We start from the raw sequence: 18,220 nt of genomic DNA, 5'->3' as shown, positions 1-18,220 counted from the left end.
GTCAGCACTGGTTTTCATCTGCCATTGTGCTGCCCAGTCACATGGCTTCATTAGATCCCTTTCAACTGCTTCAAAGTCTTCTCTACGCCTGACTAACCTACATAATTTTGTGTCATCTGCCAATATCCACCTCGTTGTTCAGTCCCGGTTCCAAATATAAGAACATAAGAAAGGCCAGACTGGGTCAGACCAAAGGTCCATCTAGCCCAGTATCCTGTCTTCTGACAGTGGCCAATGCCAGGTGCCCCAGAGGGAATGAACAGACAGGTAATCATGTAGTGATCAATCCCCTGTCACCCATTCCCAGCTTCTGGCAAACAGAGGCTCGGGACACCAAAAAGTTGATAAGCGTCTGTTGTACGTACCATAGCAGGACAAAGAGGTCTTCTGTGTCGGTCCCGGTTCCCTAGTCGAATGCAGAACCCGACACGAGATTTCCAAGCTTCTGCAGCCATTTGTAATGTCTCTTGAGGATGCACCCTGTGGTCCTGTCAGATGTCAAAGGCACTTCCTGAAAAGCTGAAACAAAGAGGAAACGGGTTGAAAGCCCCATGGTGCTGATGTGACTGGTGCCTAGGAAACCTCTCCTTCAGATGGCTGTCGCCACATGCTATTAGCTACCCAAGAGTCTGGGGGCACAGAAACAACAACTCTGCTACTCCCAAAATAGCCCTGGACAGAGGAGACCCCATTCGTGTGTAACTTCCCCCTCCCCCAGCATACACCCGGTCACACACACGTCCACACACACAAACACAGGCAGGTGGGGGCAATTGTTCTTGGGATGTAACAAAAAAGTGACAACAGCAGAGGTGTTAAATCATCAAACATTTATGCACAGATCTGCAAAGGAATTTAGACTGAAATCCTTTGTGGCCCTGTGGCTTCATTCCTTAAGAGGTCACAGGGAAAGATGTTTCCCATGTGCACTCAGGGGATTTCCTATGAGCTGATAAACAACCTCTGAATGGTTCCCTGGCCTGCAATCCCTCCATTACAGGGAGGGCAGGTGATGAATCTTTCCCTACAGAGGGTATTTGTCATCATCATCATCATGCTTAATAATAACAACAGCCCTTTTCAGTTCTGTCCGGCCTTCCTTTAGAGACTTTCTGACCTTTTTGAAGACAGTCTCCCCACACAGCTCTAAGGCTACCTCTATCCTAGGAGCTAGGGATGGTTATCCCCTGCTCCCGTACACATATTGTGGGACCTCGATGAAAGCTCGCATGACCATCCTTCTTCCTTAAACGCTGTCCTTAGCCAGAGAGGGACACATTCAAACCTGTGTTCAGGCCCTGTGCTGCACCCCTGTACTTCCCACAGAGGCAAAAACAAACAGAGCTATTTCCTTACCTTCATACAGGCGGGAGATGCCATCTTCATTCACGGTTTCAGACAACAAGTCGCAGTAATGGCGGATAGTATTTCCTAGACATACAATGGATCTCATTACTTTTCAAATCCTTCGCTGAAAACTGCTAAAGGTTTCCACTAGGCGCAGCCAAAGAGTTGTTGTGGGCAGGAGAAGTTGGTGCGGTCAATACAGCTAAATTGCTCCCTTCATCTCGGAATACATGTTAATTCTGTCTCTCTCTCTCTCACACACACCAGAAGTCTAGAAAAGGGTTTTGAAGGAAGCATTTAAAAAAGATCAAGTGAATTTGCTCTGCTTACCAATGAACAGGGCTGCAGAATGTCTTATTGTTGTCTGTGAGCTTTCCAGGTACTCTAAGGCCTGGAACAGGAATTTGGGGATGTGGCTCTCGTTGTTCTGCATCTAGGAGGAAAGAAGGAAGAAATGCACAATATACAAATGACATGTTCTTCCCACAGCGAAGAGGCCAGGAAAGCCAAAGCATACAGCCAGGGCAAAGCAACAGCCAGTATGAGCCCATACACCATAGCAGCACCTCTCTGGAGTTACTATTGTGTTCTCCAGAACCTCAGCTTTCATTTTAAAAGACACAAGTTTGGAGATCTGACAGTTGTGGAGAAAAATTTCAAAAATGTGAAGGGATTGTAACTCATGCAGAAATGAACCAGCAGAGAGCCTGGAATAGAGTCCTGCCACTCGACCGAAGCAGATGGGTACTCAGGGTGTGGGGTTAGAAAGGTCTCCTTCAAGTCACCATTCACCACTCTCAAGGCACAAGGAATTCACCTACCAAGCACTTCCAGACAGACTTCAGGAGCTGTGAGGAGCCATCCCAGGCCATGCTGCGGAACAGCCTCTTCAAATGAGCCCACCTGAGTGTAACCCTTCTGCCCATCTAAGTTGGCAGGAACAAGGGCCGGGTTCTGTATCTAGGGATTCTGTTTCAATAACACAATGCAAAACCGGCTCGAGCCCCCACCCAGTGACCTGGGACAATTACATACCACCCCCCTGGGTACCTCTAAGAGGCAATACTTCCCCTCTCGCAAGCACGGAGTCTGAGTGTAGCAGAAAATGTTTAATAACATGAGGTAAACGACATCAGCATAAGATTGGAAAAAACACCACAAAGAGGATTCATAACACAAACCATGAGCAAAACCCACCCCAGCAAATTGGGCTGTGTCCTTTCCCTTTGTCTCTTGAATCCAACAACCCAAAAATCACCCAGAGTCCCCAAAGTCCAACACCCCCAAAGTCTCTTGGGTCCAGCAACCACCCAAAGTCCCAAAAGTCCAACAACCCCCAAAGTCTCTGTCCCTGGTCAGTGCAGCCCCAGAGCAAAAAGGGGGGGCACGCAGGGTGTTAAGGGGCACCTTACGTGATCCGAGGCTGGCCAGCCGTCTGTTTCTCTGTGGGGGTTCCGCCGCAGCCTTCACCACGAGCCAGTCCACTTTCCTGCTATCCCACGAACTGCTCCGCTCTACAAGCTGCTCCGCTCCACTCCGCTCCGCTCACCGACCTGTGAGCCGTTCCAGCCGTCCCCGCAAACAGCTCCGCTCGCCGTTCCTTGGGCCACTCCAACCAGCCCCACAAGGCTCCACGCCGCTCGCTGCTCCTCCAGTCGTCCCCACGAATTGCTCTGCCAGCTGCTGAGCAATATAGCTTCAGGCTCCCCCACTTGTTAACACAGCACTCAGTGATCTCAGCTCTTAATAACTTTAGCTCTTTTGTGATTTCAGCTCTTAGCGATTTCAGCTCATAGTATAGTAGGGGAGCCCTAGTGCTGGTGCACCATTGGCCCAAAGTGAATTCAGCTCAGCAGTCTGTAACTAGACTCCTAATGGAATCAAAGTTAGCTCTGACATTCAACAGTGGAGAGAGGAGATGGTGCAATTGGTGTTTCAAACCCTCAGAGGAGGCCCATATCATCAGGTACAAATACCTGTCCCCATCCTCTCTCAATTCACTGGGTTTTGTAACCCATGCCCCTTGTCAAGCAAGTGCTACTTAGGTAATGGTGAAGGACTCACTCAGTCCTTCTGTCATACAACAGTTCCACTGGCCTTGATTCACAGAATCAGGGTAACAAAACTTTATTCTTCCTGCCCCAATAATAGAGAAACTGGGGATCCCACACCAGCCAAAGTAACCACTTTCAGTTGCTGTTGTTCCATGCCAGGCGAGTGGGTGTGCCTATGCAAACAAGATCAGCCCCTGGAGTTCTTTTCCACACTCACCATAATTCACCACCAGATGTCAGGGTAGAGCTCATCCTGACACTGCTTACATGAGAAACACTGCGCAGCGGAAGAGCGTCAGTTTACATCTCTGCAAGAGAAGGTGAGACCAAGAGGGTTCTCACTGAGAGAGGGATTGTCTGGGGGACATCGAACCTTCCCTGTCCCTTTTCTCCTGCTTTTCGTGCTCGTGGAGATTCCTGTCATTTGTTCTACACCGGACTGTGCTCAGGAGAGGGAACTGAGACTTGGCTGGAGAGAGCCAGAGCCGTCCTGTCTTTGGATGGTTTGGGGCGGTTGCCCAGGGCCCTGTGCTTTGGGGGGCCCTGCACTTCAGGGGGACGCAGGACCTGGGCCGTGCCAGGGCCAGCAGCAGTACTCCCAGCCCCGCTAAGCTATATCCCACCTCGCCGGCTACCAGCGTCGCTCGGGAGAGGAGGGGGCGGGGGCTTGGGAGGAGGGGAGGAATAGGGGTGGGGTGGGGGCGGAGCAGGGGCGGGAAGAGGTGGGGTGGGGGCTTGGGGGAAGGGGGGGAGTGGGGGTGGGAGGTGGACGGAGGCGGGGAGGTTGTCCCAGGCCCAGTGCCCCTCTATGGGCGGCCCTGGAAAGAGTCATAAGAAACTGTATGAGAGCGTGAGTCAGCTTTGGGATCCCAAACAGTCGGACCAAAGAGGCACACGGATCAGGCTTCCCTCCACATCCCAGTTGGCCCAACGAAAGAAGGCAACGTCCGGTGAATGTTGGGAAGCGAGGACCTGCTGGAGAAGGTCTCTCAGGAGCTCCAGGGAAGAAGGAAGGGCAGCTGCACCCACTTTCCAGAAGGCTGTGGGCAGATATCAGCTCCCTGAACCGAAGGGCACTTACAGATCTATGCTCCCTTTTCTTTTGCTGCCTCTTGTTGGGAACCTTTGGATGCAGCAGCCCAAAGGCCTGAGGCCTGTCTTTGCAGTAGAGGGTCAGGACTCTTTCCCAGAAGAAGGCTTTTCTTCCAAATTGTGCTGTGTGCTGTGAGGATGGATGAGGCACTAGGCTCCAGCATGGAGTGAAGCAGGGAGGAGAAGACTCTGCTTTGGCAAGGGGCTCTGGCCATTAATGGAGTGGGGGCCCCAGGGGATTCTGGCTCTTCGCTCTTAATGAAATAACAACCGTGGCACTTACCAGTGTCACACTCTCATCCTGGTCTTCAAGATGCAGCAGCAGCGGGAGCAAGCAGTTGATCATTTCCTGCTGCACGATGCATTTGTCTGGGTCCTTCACCCTGCTCACCACGTTGCCAAGCAGTAAAATGGCAGCGGAGCGCACACTGCCCCTCTCCTGGCAATGACACACAGGGAGTGGGGAAGCCCGGTTAAAGCCAGGCAGTATCAGAGCGTAACACGACAGAGTCATAATCCGCCCGCTGCTCCGGTTCCCCCTGTGTTAACTGACTTGGCTCATGGGAGCAGTGAGGCCACCAGGCCAGCGCCATAGACATCTTGTGCAGAACAGGGCCTGAGACACTGTGCAGGGCAGTGCAGCCCCATGGTGTCCCAGACGCAATTTCTGTCTGGAGAGCACCGAACCCTAGACCCCTAGAAGATTAGGGGAGAGGGAGGGAAGGCTGCTGGAGACTGGTTTGGGGAAGGGGAGAAGCAGCTGCTGGAGCCTTGCAGGGATGTGCTGCTACAAAACACAGCAGTTCTTTTGCTCTTCAGTTCCCCTGAGAGCCGGGCCATTCCCGACCCACCTCTTTCCTGCTGGGAATCTCCACCTCTTTGGGGGCTGGTGTTCTCCAGACAGCTGGTCATCTGCCCAGTGCCAGGCCCCCTCTCCCCCAGGCCAGGCTGCAGCAGGGGCTGGGAGCAGGGCGCTGAGGCTGAGGTTTGCTGAGAAGAGCTCTGACAGGGAGGTGGCTGAGCAGGAGATTCCCCACCCATGGTGGGGGCACTCCTTGGAGGCTCCATGGCAGGGCTGAGGGGCGGGAGGCAAGGGGATGGGGAGAGAGAGACAAGGGCATCAGAGGCAGGCGGAGGGGGGGGGGAATGGGCTTATCCTGCGGTTCCAAGCGTTACGTCATCAATGAAGGGGCGAAGGCTGACTGCAATGTCCTGGGAGATGGAGCCAAGCCCCTCCCCGTCGAGGAGGTAGATGATGTCTCCAGCTTTATGCATGGCCTCCATGACACACCCTCCATCCCTGTCACCGAACGTGTCCATGATCGCTGGCAGCTGGGCCCGTAACAATTGCACCTGCAGGAATGAAGAAGGCAGCTCATTACTATCCTGGGTGACAGCCTGGAGCACATGCTGGACCATCCCACTCCCACCTATGAGAAACCACGGCTGGCACAGCCCCCCAACGGGGCAGAAAGTCATTCTCCTCTCACTCTGTGCCAGCTGCTCGCTGTAACCTTTGTCTTTGCTCACCCCGCCTCCCCCATTGCATCACATCTGCAATCAGGGGTCAGCTCATGGGAGCAGGGACCACGTCATGCTTTGATTCGCTCAGTAAAGCACCTCCAACATTTGAGTGCCATGCGTTAAACAACAAGGCTTGTGTGGGGATCTCGCTCTCATTTCTGAGCTATTCGATAGACATCGGCTTCCTCGATCCCCGGGCAATCCACGCCTCTCACCTTTGCTGTCTGGAGCACCACACTGCCAAGGCCTCGCAGACTGAGCCTACGTATGATGGGATTTTTGTCTTGGGTCCATTCCAGGAGCTGTGCCTGGAGCTCTGATTTTGTCAGTATCGTCTCAATGGAAGGTCTCTGGAGAAACTGGAAAGAGCCAAATCAACATCCGGTTGAGGAGCAGAGGTCTTACTATGGGGTCTGTTCCCTGGACAGTCATCTTTACCAAATGGCCACTTAGTCCCGTACAAAGTCTCTGGTGTGTAGGGAGCCAGTTACTGCTCTTTCAGTTGGTTCATTCCCAGAAGTTAGATTAATGCACAAGTCACAAATAAACCCCCAGGGAAACGGGAATCTCCAGGCCCCATTGAGTGCATGGAGCGACCCCTGGGGCAGAAGAAAAGCAGAACCCCAGGAAAAGGTGAGGAGAGAAGCATGGCCTTGGGGCACTGGAGAAACATCTCCTCTTGTCACATGATCCCATCTAGGCACATCCAGCCAGGAGCGATCTCACCCTGTCTCTCCCTCCCTCTCTCTGCCATGCCCCACCAACCATCAATGTGTGGAGAGGAGCTAGCAGGCTGAAGGCTGCTGAGCTCCTGACAATGTGCCCCAGAGCTTACTGGCCTGAGCTGTTCTCCAGAAAGCCCACTTGTGCCTGTCAACTAATGAATCTCACCTCAGTGCAGAAAGTCATGGCGATATTTCTCTGCTCATCCTCCTTCTCACTCTGGACAATGGTGACGGCCTCTCTGAAAACTGCAGGGAGCTGAGGGTTCTCAAACTCGATCATGGCTCTGGAACATGGAACAGAAAGCCCCTTGTGGTTATCAAGGGGGAGAGAGAGTTCCTCTCTAGTTGCTGGGCTGAGATGGCATCTGGAACAGAGGAATATTTCACATGGAAATCCCAGTCCCAAGAGAGACCCAATGAAGAGGAAACTTTGGGTTCCTACCTTGCAATCAGGCCAACACCCTGTGAGTAGTAATATCGGGAGGATATCATGTCCCAACCCTGCTGTAACTGGATGCCGGCAAATTCCTTCCAGTATCCGGGCATGGAAAAAAGAGTCTTCACAGCCTCCACTGACGTGCTAAAGACAAAAAAATCCCAGTGTCAGCAACGAGATCAGCCCCAAGCATGGTAAATCTGCACAAGCCCTGGGACACACAGCATGGTCAGCAGTAGCTAGCCTCCCGGAGGATAGGTCCAGTGTGATATCATGGTGCTTCCCTGCCCAATGGGCCCTGTCTACACTGCAGTGTAATTTAGTTTGTAACCAGTTAGTGACACTGTAGCTTCTTAAGATGGTTGGTGTCATCACTCAATATGGTTGAATACTTGATTCTTTACTGTGGCAGGTAACAGGACACGAGCGGGCATGTGGGGCCAGATCCTTAGTTGGTGTAAGTGAGCAAAGCTGTGTCAGTTTAGACCACCTGAGGTGTTTTCTGGCGCTCTGTTTTTCCCTGTAGAAGGAGGCCCCTAACTGTGCCCACAGAACCAGTTGAATTGGTCCCTCTTCCTCCTGTCTGCCTGTGACGCTGACATCCTGCGGTGCCTGGCCCCATGTGCTGCTGGTGTGGCTCTGTCTGCGTTCTGGGACAGAGACCCACAGATTTGCTCAGCAGGCCCTGATAAAAGCACTGACGCTTTGGCAGGTGGCACATGGGGATGGATGCACAAACATGACTGCTGCCTGACTGTGCAGTGAAAGCAGCTGGCCTGTGGACGGAGTCAGATGAGCGAGTGTGACTCACAAGAACACACGTCTCTCAACCCTTTCCCCTCAAGAGAGACCTGCACTGAACTGAGCCTGGGCGAACTACAGCACCCGAACAAATGATGGCCATGAACAGACCACATGTGTTTAGCAGAACAAATCTGTTCTTCCTTTTCCTTTCAGTCATTACCTTAGGGGGCTGAGGCAGTTGGATCCCTCCTCGGGGCTGGATGTCTCTCTGGCCCTGTACGTCCCTGGCAAGCGCAGATCCATCACATACTGCACTTGCCTGACGCAGAGGATGAGCATCTGGGGATACATTTCCAGGATGGCTTCTCGGTATCCCCATAGGAAAAGGACCTCGTAAATGGTCCTCATTGCCTGGAGGGGGGAAAGAATTTCAGTCAACTATCCCAATCTGCCACCTGCCCCCATTGCCATTCGCTATTGTCCTTTTGTCATGTCTCATTTCCTCCTCAGGGTATTAGAAAAGAGGATTGGCTCCTGAGAGGGGAGGAGACATTTGGAGGCTCCTGAACCTTCACCCATTCCTGGAAGGGAAGCAGGATGGAGCCCTATGGAAAGGTCAGAAGAGTCTGGATGACGTTATTCCCCATTATTTCTCTTAATGGTGCAGACCCTGTGCTTTGGCTTTCCAGCCGTGACTGGATGGGCTGAAACCATCCTGAGGAGATCCGTTCTCATAGGCCCAGTGTTTCTGGCCCAGTCAAAAGTACTGGACATCTCATGATCCCATGCTGGGAAGCTCTCTAGTCACAGTTTACAGAGCCAGAAACCTGGATACTTCCAAGAGAGACCGGAACTGCACCTGCTTACTAAAGGGCCACCTAGAGCAGAAGACAACTGAGCCAGGGTACCAGCAGATAAACCACTTCAGATCTGTAACTTTACTTGGGGGAAGCTCCATTTACACCTCTTTGGTTTGCTAGGAGGTGTCCAGGACACACTAAGGCCTGGTCTGCACTACAGAGTTAGGTCAATGCAAGGAATTTCCTTCCCGTTGGCTATGGAATTTCCTTCCCGTTGGCAGAACTGCCCCTCGGTGCCAAATCAATAACTCCACCTCCACAAGTGGCAGAGAGTCCAGGTCGATGCAGTTAGGTCGATGCAGTGTCAGTGTAGACACCATGTCGCTTACATCATCTGGCTTTCAGGAGCCTTCCCACAATGCCCCACCCTGACCGTAGAATCAAGACGAGCGCTTCTGGTGAGGACGTGCACTGCCGACACAAGCAGCAAAGTGCAGACACACACAAGGGATGGAATTGCTGTGGCGGCTGTATGCCGAGGTAAGTTAGGTCGGCTTCATTGTGTAGCAGAGCCGTGGCCTGCAGCTAAGAAGGGGTGAAGCTCCCGCACACACACAGATGCACCATCCTCCCTGCGGTGGCGGGTTGGCAAAGTGACATCTCAAATCTCACTTACAGCCAGAGACACATTGCCGCTCTTCTCCTCCCGGCGTCTCCGCTGGAGCTTGTCCAGCAGCTGCTGCAGCACCTCCCTGGTGAGCTGTGGTTCTTCACCCAAGGCCTTCCACAGCTCAATGGCACATCTGCAATTTCAGAAACAGAAGTCAGACCTTCCCTGCTTGGCCACCTCTTGCCCTCCCCAGGGAGAGGCTTGGAGTGTAGGCAGGAAAGGCGTCTCTCAGAGGAGACACCGATTGGTGCAGAGAGGCTGAGGCAGGGCAAGTCCCTTCAGAGAACGTTCTATTTATTCCTTTCCCCTAATGGGCTATTGTTCCTGAAGCTAGCACTGCTGTTTCCAAGACAGTGACCATGTACTGACCACAGAGTGACCACCAAACTGTGACCCCCAGACTGTGCAAAATTCTGCTCTGTTACGCTAGGGTCAGTCCCGAGGAACTTGCCTGACCTCATTGGAGTTACTCTGGCTATTTGGGGGTGTCACTGAGACCCAGCGTTTGGCCAAGTGTCTCTCAGCAGCTCAATCCTACTGCAGTGTGGTGGGCGGGTCAGACACTGAATCAGAACATGCCCTGATAGGAGAGGATTCAGGAGCTTGGAAGGGGAGATTGTACTGCCCAGTGGGACAGAGATGGAAGGAAACTAGTACTGAAATCCCCCTCCTCTCTTCTCTCCATTCTTGCTGATCTAAGCACTGCTGGTCCTTGCAGGCATCTGCAGAGGAAGAGTGCAGATGGATCCAAAAGACTCCAGTCATTGGACTTCCAAGTTTGGTGAGGAAGGTCGGACATGGTGGTCAAGCCCTGGGGACATTGAGAATTAGGTTGGACAAATCAAGAGTAAATGGCCTGGATTTAAGGTCTTCAGGAAGCTTGGCTGAAATTCTGTGCCAACGCTGCCGAGTTTCTATAGCTTCTGAGCACAGACCCTGGAAAGCACTGTGGCTGTTTCAAGGAATTCAAACCTGAAAGGTTTACAAATCAAACACTCAAATCAATATGAAAACCAGCACTGTATTCCTCTGGTAACTGAATTGGGTAAGAAAGTCAATTTCTTTCATGCTGCTCTTCAATTTGCTCTCCCATGTGACACAGATTTGTCTGTGGTCAGTGCAGAACTGCATTGCAGAGGATGGCGAGGAAAGCCGGAGTTTTGACCTCTGGCTAGGGTCCAGTTGGGTTTCACGGCCCCTAGGCACATGGGGATTGTGTTATAAACACCTCAGCTGGATGACTCTGCAAAGTGATCGGCAATAACCAGCAGGACTCAGATTTCACAACATATTGAGATGAAAAGAGGCACTCACCCCTCTCAGAACCTTTATTCCCGGCTGTCTGCAGACTCAGGCAGGCTGCACTGCATTTACGCTCAGGTCATGTGTGGATGATTTTTTTTTTTTGCAACAATAAGGGCTGGAAATTTCTGTCTTAAGAGATTTACCTCTGCTGCACAGCTCCATAAGGATGAGTGCATTTTTTCAGCACTTCCTCAGCCATGGAATAACTAGGGATCTGACTACAGGTAACAATCCTGCACTGGTCCCCAGGGGACAGACAGATGGGCCTCATGGGCCTTTTCCATCTCTGCCCTCTCTCACGCAATAGGGAGCAGCCAGACCTCATGACCCAGGGATGTGGAGTGAGCCCCAAAGTCATTTATTGGCCCTGTACTAAATCAGAGAGGAAGTGCAGTAACCCATCTAAATCAGGACAATGCTGGAATTCTCCAGAAAACTGGCACGTCTCCATCCCGGGGAGTGCAGGAGGAGGGGTTGGCTTCTCAGTGGCTGGGCCTGGGCATCTCCTCTTAGTGAGCATGGACAGCTCTCTGCACCGCAGGAAACTCCCTCCAACTGTGTGAGCCCGACAGACCCTTCCCGGATGGTGGCCTGTCAGTAGGAGCAGGAAGAGAAATAATGGACTGAGGTGATAACAGAGCAGCTCCCTACCTGTCCGATGATAGCGTGTGCGCCACACAGCTCAGAACCACGTCCTGGGGGTGGGAGCGAGCCAGCAAGGCTGTGGCCCTCAGCGCTGCTTTTCTGGCTCTGGGATCACAGACGTCGTCTAGCCACATTAAGATCCTTCCAACAACGTCTCCAACCTGGAAGAAAGCCAGAAAGTTGAGGGATGGATTTATCAATGAGTGACCTCCTCCCAGGTAACCCCTTCTGGCAGCCCTGCAAACTGCCTCTCACCTCGGTTTCCCATCTCTGCTCCTCCATAATCTCAAGATAGAGGCTTTGACAAGTCCTGTAACCCCAGTCTTCCTGAGGTCTGGTTTAGCACCTTAAAGCTCAGAAACACACACAAAAGCCTTCCCCAAAACCTTACCGTGGGCACAGCCCAAACTCCCCTGATGTCCCAGGGCCTTCCCTGCCTTAGCAAACTGCTCGCAGCCCCGCTCTCAAGGGCTTCCCTGCAGGAGCCTTTCCTCCATCTCTGCAACTTCCTGTTGCTCTTTCTAATACAATCAGTTCCCCCAGACCAGTGGTTCTCAGCCTAGTTTCCATTGTGGGCCACATACGTGTTATGTGGGCCACATCCAATACTACCTGTTTGCCCCTGAGGATGTCCCAGGTAGAGAAGCACTGCTCCAGACCCAGCTGGTTCTACTGATGTATCCCAGAGCCCATCCCAGAGATGGCAGGCAGGGCTACTTGGATGGGACTAGCCAGCTCCAGGCCCCAGCCCTACGGAGAACCTCTACACTGCGGTGTTTTAAAACCTGCGGTAACAAATCTTAAAGCCGGGTCTCTAACCTCGGGCTCAGGCTGTGGCACTGAGAACCGCAGTGCAGACATGGTGACTGGGCTGGAGCCCAGGCTCTGAAGACCCCTCCTCCCCTGGCTTCAGAGCTCAAGTTCCAGCCCAAGCCCAGAAGAGGCTGCATTGCTGTTTGTCCCCACAGTGCCAGCCCTGGGAGCCCAAGTCCATAGGGCCAGGCTTTACGGCTCCTGCTGCAGAGTTTGCAGCACAGGGTAGACAGACCCGAAAGGGACAAGCCACCCCCTAGGGCTCTTCCATGAGGAATTGGTCATTGCTCTTTCCTCTCTCGAACAAGAAGCAGGAGCTACAACCCGGGTGGCTGGATTCTGTTGACCTGTTCTGCTAGCAGGAGTTAGAGCCCGGCACAAATCAATCTGCTGATTGAGGGGCCATTTGTTAACTTCCTGCTGGAACCTGTTGGAAACAGGGAACTCAGCCAGAGACAGGGATGACCTGCAGGGAACCCGAGGAACAGGCAGGTTTGGGGAGGAAGCTCAGGCTGAGGATTTGGTTCGTTTTTGAGTCTCCGAGTTTCCTGGAAAGCCAAAGCCCAGGAAGGCAATACGTCTGCACTGACGCGCCATGGGCAGGCGGTATTTGGAGAAGGGCAGGAATGTCACCTATTTCCAGGCTGAGTGATAAAAGGCAACGTTTAAAGAACTGTTGGGAATGTGAACCCTGATTCCTTTCTCGATAACCCACCTGCGCAGGCTGGGGCAAGTCAAGGAGCTCGCTGGACTTCAGTTTCCCCAGGTGTCCAATGGGTTGAATTCCTACCTCCCAGGAGGGCAGTGGAGTTTCATTAATCAGGGGGAGTAAATGATGCCGAGAGCCTCCTACCCAGGGGATGTAGAAATGAAGTCTGCCAGAGACCTCCCTAGGCCAATCTAATTCACGGGGGAGGCACTCAGATCTGTGGGGAGGGGCAACAGGATCAGAGCTTGGGAGAGACAAAGAGAAAAGAGCAAAGCCAAATTCCTCCTGATACTTCAGCTGGACAAACAAGGCCCTGCAGCATGTCTGAGGAAACCATGTCTGCTCCTGGAGCCTAATGTGGAGGCCCATCGGCAGACTAGGTAAGTGCTGCGCTGCCAGGGCTGGGGCTATCGGCACCTTCAGTGTGGCTGGGCTGTCCTCAGGGACGTGTCAGAGCTCCAGCGGGCAGAGAGCACGTTACAAACCTGACACTGCGGATCCCCGCGGCCAAGCGATGAATGGAAAGGGGCTGAGCCAACCTTCAAAGCACCATGCCAGCGTGTCCCAGGAACGGTTTCCTAGGAGAGGAAATTCTCCCCTCCCCCTCTCTGTGCAGCATCCCCCTGCCCCACGGCGGGAGTCTCTTACTCTCTCCATCTTGTCTCCGTGTAGAGATACGATGGCCCTCAGCTCTTCCTCTGCGGCTTTAAATCGCTGCAGGGTGGGTGTTGTCAGACCCTTCACGGCTGTCATCAGTGGGGCTTGGAGCTGGGCTGAGGAAAGCTGCTCCCCGGGAGTCTGCAATGAACAGGGACAAAGCCTGTTGGGACTGAGTATTTCCATTGGGTAGCTGCCCTGGAATAGTCTGTCCCCGCGGGAGGCTGGCAGGGCCTAGTGAGCATGGAGACTCCGGCTGAGCCCTTTTCTTAAAAAGCCTCAACAGGTGCCGAGGTTTCCTCAGTCTTTCATCCACTTCCCTCATCCCCTCTGCCTGAGAAGAGATGGGAGCCTCTCAGCCAGTGCTGGGACCCCAAGGGCCACCCCATTTCCTCCCTCTCTAGCCCCTCCTCCCAGGAAGCCCAGCTTGTGCTGAGAAAGCCTCAATGGCCTGCAAAGCCCATTCAAGTTGCTTGTTGAGTGCAGCCGAGGGGTCACTGAAGAACCTGCCCCACGTCCCATCCCACCCCGAGCGCCTGAGCTGATTGGCTCAGCAACTCTAGCAGCCCACAGTGTCTGCGCGGAAAGGACTGAGAACAGGCCCCAACGGAAATGCCTCTTCCTTCCCCACCCCGCAGCGTGTGGCGCTGCCACAAAACAGGCAGGAATCGCCGGCAGGACAGAAAGTAGCTTCGACTGAAGGAGCGAGTCTGGCTGGCTGAGGAGAATCCCAAACCGTGGGCCTCTGGGGCCAGATCCCCATGGGTCAGAACTCACTGGGCACGAAGTTAGTCCAGGGGGCCTGGTTCCAGGGTCACCTAAACCGAGGGCCTGGGGTGCTAGAGGCCTTTGCCCTGGTGTCTCAGGCACCTCCTGAGTATTACTGCAGCTGGCCTGCGTGGCTGGATCAGCACCGTCTGTCCTGGATGGCAGCAGCTGAGGACGCAGCAGAGCACACCAGAGTGACACACTCGCATAGATGCTCCAGCCCCCCGGCGTGTCAGAAGGTCCCAGAATTGCAGACTTTGTATGTGCTGCAGGTGTCTAGATGCCTGGCAGATGTTGGCAAGCGGGATCCAACCTGGGACTTCGGGAGCTTAGCGCCGGAGCCTCTCCCGCATGAGCTAAAACCCAAGCGGCTGTTAGCTAAGGCTCCAGAGCAGACTCTTTTTATCTCTGTCTCTAAGTGGTCCTGGTGCCACTAGATGGGCCAGAACACCACACGCAGCAGGTGTGTGGGTTCCCCTACAAGTGCAGGGATGGGCCTCGTAGGATTTTCAGCAGTGCCTGTGTCCCATGGAGAGTGTATCAGAGTCAGGCACCTGAGTCAGGCACTTCTGCAAATCCCACTAAGCACCTGTGTGCTTCTTTAGGTGCCTAAACCCCTTTGTCAATCTGGGCCTCGTTCAAGCAGCCCAGACAAACTCGTCAAGACTGGCTGGAGTTGATCACACTTGAAGAGTGTTTCTTTTCAGCTCCCTGAGCAAGGGGCAGGTAGTTCTCCTGTCAGAGATACCAGCTCCAGGAGATATTAATACACACAGCAGGGGATGCTTTACATTATCTCAGTCACAAAGCGTCATTACCATCGTCATATGGGAGCTGCTTGCTAATGAGGGGATGGGAGTGCGCTCTTCTTCCTGCTCTTCTGGGCTCCCTTTTTCCCACTTCCCCTTCGACTGAGACGGCTCCTCCTTCGTCCCTGGACCAGAAAGAAACATTCGTAACATTTCGCTTTTCCATGTGTTATCCCTGGTTTACAGAGGATGGAAGTCGGGCCCAGAGCCCTGAAGCGAATTGCCCAGGGTCAGACTGAAGGTTGTGGGCAGAGCTAAGCAGAGAACTCCGATCTCATGGCTCTTAGCTGGGGGCTTTTACCACACGAGGCTTCCTCTGACCTAGGGGCCAGTTTCTTTTCCATGGTGTAGTCTACTCTTCCCCTCCCCTTGCACACCTTTCCTGTCAGTGATGGGCAACAGGCCTCATTGGCATTTAACCCCCCAAAAAGTAATGGCTCAGCTCTGGTACGGTTCCCAGCTGTGACCTGCTGAGACCTCTGGAGCATTTTACTGATGAAATGGACCCGATCCAGGAGACAAGAAATGATTTCCTACAACGTCCAGCCTCTCTGTTCTCCTTACAGCCTGGAGCAATGTTAGTACTCCCCACCCACAGTGCCAGACCCCCAGAGGGGGGTGACCTGACACTGTCAGCTCTCCCCACCTCAGCGATGGACCTCAGCCACCCTCTCCAGGAGGATCCGGCACTAAATGGATTCCAGAGTCTGAGGTTCCCATCACTGTCCCGTGAGAAGCCCTGATGTGTAAGGCTTGTAGAGTGACTGGTGTGAGTATTCCTCACATGCTCCACGCTAACCACGTGGATTGAATCCTCACCTGTAAGATCCAGTTCGACTTTTTCTGTGTTCTCCTGCAGCTTCACCTCCTCTGACTCCACTTGGGTCTCAGCTGCTTTCTTCTTCAGGGACAAGTGCGTCCACCTTCGTGGTGAGGAAACTGTTCTCTCCTCATCGCTATCTGCCATCGAGGTGTCAGATTGGCTACAGACACAGAGTCTTTTCATGCCTGATAGGATGGTCCATGAGCATTTGCTTCTCTGGGGCTTCTCTGGCAAGGCCTGTTCTTGCTGGCTGAGGTCAGAGCATGCCTCGATTGCTGCAGGTTGGACGAACACTTTGTGCACGTGGATCTCTGTGCTCCCTAGAGGCGAGTCTTTGGAAAAAGGAACGAAGCCTGGAGTAGAAAGAAGGAGGAAATGGGGTTTTCTGTCATTCTCTAAAGGAAGGGAATTAGTTTGCCCAGGATTCACAGATCCAAGAGACTGGTCTTTTGAAGCCAACTGCTCCTCTAATAGCCAGCACTGGTTCATACAACCAAGAACATAAGCAACACAAGATCACCCAGACTGGATCAAACCAAAGGTCCATTTAGCCCAGTATCCTGTCTTCCGACAGTAGCCAGTACCCCAGAGGGAATGAACAGGGAATGATCAAGTGATCCATTCCTGTCGCTCATTTCCGGCTCCTGGCAAACGGAGGTTAGGGACACCATCCCTATGCATCCTGGCTAATAGCCATTAATGGACTTCTCCTCCATAAATTTATCTAGTTCATTTTTGAACTCTGTTAAAGTCTTGGACTTCACAACATCCTCCGGCAAAGAGTTCCACAGGTTAACTGTGCATTGTGTGAAAAATACTTCCCTTTGTTTGTGTGAAACCTGCTGCTTATTAACAAAGACTTCAAAGGGGGCACTAGGATGTGAATCAAGGACCACTTGATCTGCAGTGAAACACTCTACCCCTGAACTCTACCCCCATGATTAGACCCAGCTGAAGACACATGGGACCGTGGTGAAAAAGAAATTCTTCTGGAGAAGTTCTAGGGCCTGTGTTATGCAGGGGGTCAGACTGGATGATCAGGGCTGACCTTAGAGCCTTTGAAACTATGAATTTATGAACCTAAAGATGGCTGTAACTGCTAGTGTGAAGGTTGCTGCTCCTGTCCAAGAGGAGATGCTTTGTCTGAGGTTTCCTTGGGGAGAGGCACCTGGATCCCTGTTCCCTCTTTCTCATAACCTTCCTTGGACAGAGCACATCACAGGTTCTCCCCTTTTGTTCTCTAACAGGAAACCTCCATCGACCAGATCTGTAATTCCTCCCATCCTAGCACAGTCGCTGGCTACATTTCCTAGCCTGACTCTCACCCCATGGATCTCACACCTCCTCTGCCATTGGGCAGACATGGAAACAGCAAAGGTCAATTTCTATTTTCTTTGGTCATTGCCTGGGTCTAGTTGCAAAACTGCTTCATTATTAACCCCACTCCTTTGTGCATAGAATGTTGGGACTCTGGGAATAGATAGGGCCAAGCTGAAAACCAATAAACCTCTGTTCCCAGAGAACCCAGTAAAAGGAACAAAAGATTGTCATCGAGAAGGTTTGAGGGTCTGGAAGGATGGATGTGCAGCTGCAAATATGTTGACTTATCTCAGCTATTTCAATATCTGGAATTTATTAGCATGGGGAAAATAATCAGTAAACTTTAAATGAAGAATTTCCCATACTATTTATAACATCCAGTCAGAAGTTGGGCCACCAACACAATAACAAAGAAATCACACCGAGACCCATGACCAATGTAGGCTACAGTTTATTTAAACCCCTTTCCTTGAAAGGAATTGTAGGGGGGAATTTACACATCTATTGTATTTAGCCCAATGGGGGTATAGTAGAATTTGTAGAGAGTTTTGAAGTCTATCTCCATGAGATTATTTCTGAGAGAACTGCCAAGATGACAGCCAGGGGATGGGAGTGGAGCTGTATCCCTTTCAATAGCTTAAGATTTATTTCTTCTGCATTATTTGGATCTCATTTATGTGTGTTTCAATCATGTAAAGTCTGAGATAGTTATTGTCTCAATACACATACATTAGCCAATCATTACATGAGACAAAAGGTTTAGATTCACAACTTGAAGGCAATGAGTGAATTAGAACATAACATAACATAAGAACATAAGGACGGCCGTACCGGGTCAGACCAAAGGTCCATCTAGTCCAGTATCCTGTCTACCGACAGTGGCCAATGCCAGGTGCCCCAGAGGGAGTGAACCTAACAGGCAATGATCAAGTGATCTCTCTCCTGCCATCGATCTCCACCCTCTGACAAACAGAGGCTA

Source organism: Emys orbicularis, chromosome 11 (genome assembly GCF_028017835.1).
Source record: "Emys orbicularis isolate rEmyOrb1 chromosome 11, rEmyOrb1.hap1, whole genome shotgun sequence".
NCBI classification, from domain to species: Eukaryota; Metazoa; Chordata; order Testudines; family Emydidae; genus Emys; species Emys orbicularis.
The sequence above is the reverse complement of the archived record's forward strand: the minus strand, read 5'-3'. Positions refer to the sequence as shown.